Below are 2,924 nucleotides of genomic sequence, written 5' to 3'. Positions count from 1 at the left end.
AGGAAATTTTGAGAAATAGTGGGAGGAGTTTTGTTTCCAGAGGATAGTGATAGCAGATTGTAAGTTAGGTGACTGGTTTTAATCAGAGTTGTGATATAGCAGAGACCAGGCTTCTGATTGGGTTAAACGTTAGAGGCTTGTATGCATGCTTAATGAGCCATTTGAGGAGGGCATGACACAGGCAGTCAGGAGCTTGCATCTAGCTAATGAAGAGGCAGGTGGGTGATTTGAGTTGGGAGTCAAAAGGACTGGTGTTTGTCTGAGTCCTTGTATTCTCCTGTACTCCATTCAGGGGATGTACCCATTTATTCAGGTCAAATACATGTAAAGTATAATTAAAACCTTCCTGGCTTCCCAATGAAGATTGTTTATTCTTAGACAGCATAAGTGTATTATAACATATATGCATATATATCTGCATACACACATATGTATACACACACACATACAGACACATACACACCTAGTACTAAATATATGTACTATGTATATATATACACACATATATATACACACATATATACACACATATATACACACACATACATATACACACACATACATATACACACACATATATACACACATACACACACACACATACACATACACACACATACACATACACACACATACACACATACACACACATACACACATACACACACATACACACATACATACACATACACACATACACATACATACACACACATACATACACACATACACATATACACACACATACACACATACACACATACACACACATACACACATACACACACATACACACATACACACATACACACACACATACACACACACACATATATATAGACAGAGGGCACAGGGTGAGTTGAATATGAAGAGATGATATCTAAAAAAAATAAAATCAAATTAAGGAATGAAAGAGGAATATATTGAGAGAGGGAGATAGGGAGAGATAGAATGTGGTAAATTATCTCACATAAAAGTGGCAAGAAAAAGCAGCTCTGTAGGAAGGGAAGAGGGGGCAGGTGAGGGGGAATGAGTGAATCTTGCTCCCATCGGATTTGACTTGAGGAGGGAATAACATACACACTCAATTGGGTATCCTACCCCACAGGAAAGAAGGAGGAAGGGGATAAAAAAGGGGGGGACAATAGAAGGGAGGGCAGGTAGGGGGAGGGGATAATCAAAAGAAACACTTTTGAAAAGGGACAGGGTCAAGGGAGAAAATTGAATAAAGGGGGATAGGATAAGAAGGAGCAAAATATAGTTAGTCTTTCACAACATGAGTATTGTGGAAGGGTTTTACATAATGATATGCATGTGGCCTCTGTGGAATTGCTTGCCTTCTCAGGGAGGGTGGGTGGGGAGGGAAGAGGGGAGAGAATTTGGAACTCAAAGTTTTAAAAGCAGATGTTCAAAAAAAAGTTTTTGCGTGCAACTAGGAAGTAAGATATACAGGCAGTGGGGCATAAAAATCTATCTTGCCCTACAAGAAAGTAAGGGAAAAGGGGATGGGGGGGGAGTGGGGTGACAGAAGGGAGAGCTGACTGGGGAATGGTGCAACCAGAATATATGCCATCTTGGAGTGGGGGGATGGTAGAAATGGGGAGGAAATTTGTGATTTAAACTCTTGTGAAAATTAATGCTGAAAACTAAAAAAAAATGAAATAAATAAAAAAATAAATAACCTAATCTTAAGTAATGAATGGGTTAAAGAACAAATCATAGAAACAATTAATAATTTCATTAAAGAAAATGCTAATAATGAGACAATATATCAAAATGTATGATATACAGCAAAAGCGAAAATCAGAGGAAAGATTATATCTCTAAATACTCATATTAATAAAATAGAGAAAGAACAAACCAATGAATTTGGTATGTACTTAAAAATTAGAAAAAGAATAAACTAAAAATCCCCAATTAAACCCTAAATTGGAAATCCTAAAAATTAAAGATGAGGTTAATAAAATTTATTGTAAAAAACCCAACAACAATGGATTACTAAATGAAACCGAGAGTTGATTTTAAGAGAAAAGATACAATTAGATAAAAAAAAAATTGTTAATTCAGTTTAAAAAAATGAGAAGAAATCTAAATCACCAGTAATAAAAATGAAAAGTGTAAATCTACCATTAATGAAGAGGAAATTAAATCAATTACATGGAGTTATTTTGTCCCATTACATTCGAATAAATTAAACAATTTAAATGGAACACTAGAATATTTACCAGGATACAAATTGCCTAGATTAACAGAAGAAATAGAATACCTAAAAATTTTCAGAGGTTCCCAAAGTGAGTGATACTGCCCCCTGGTGAATCACCGGAATGATGGGGGTGGGGTGGGGTGTGGTAGCCTCTAGTGCAATTGGGGAGGTGGTTGAATAGAAAATAAGGGGGTGGTGGAAAGAAAAGATAAGAAAATTTTGAAAAACCAGTGGTGTACATTTCATACGTAGTGTAACAGTTAAAGTCATCGTGATTACATTATTCTGTTGATAGGTCTTAATAAGCAAGTGTTGTTAGGAGTCCAGCATGGGTTAGCAAGAATATGTACATGTAACGCCTTGTTTACAATCCAATACTATATGGTCACATGACACAATATTGCATCATTAAAATTTCAATGCAGGAAACACATAAATTTACAATGAATTACTACATTTAAAATGCAGCATTTCAGAAAATATAAAATATTTTTGAAATGCTGCAAATTTAAAAAAAAGCATTAAAGGGTTAAAGAAAGCAGATTTCCAGGGGCATGCTGAGTAACTATTTTTCTTGAAAAGGGGGTGGTAGGCCAAATAAGTTTGGGAACCTCTGTTGATAGACTTATTTTAGAAAAAGAAATTGAACAGGCCCTAAATGAGCTTTCTAAGAAAAAGGCGCCAGATGGATTTATAAGTGAATCATATCAAACATTTAAAG

This window comes from Trichosurus vulpecula, chromosome 6, assembly GCF_011100635.1.
Source record: "Trichosurus vulpecula isolate mTriVul1 chromosome 6, mTriVul1.pri, whole genome shotgun sequence".
Taxonomy (NCBI): Eukaryota; Metazoa; Chordata; class Mammalia; order Diprotodontia; family Phalangeridae; genus Trichosurus; species Trichosurus vulpecula.
This window is presented reverse-complemented; position numbering follows the sequence as displayed.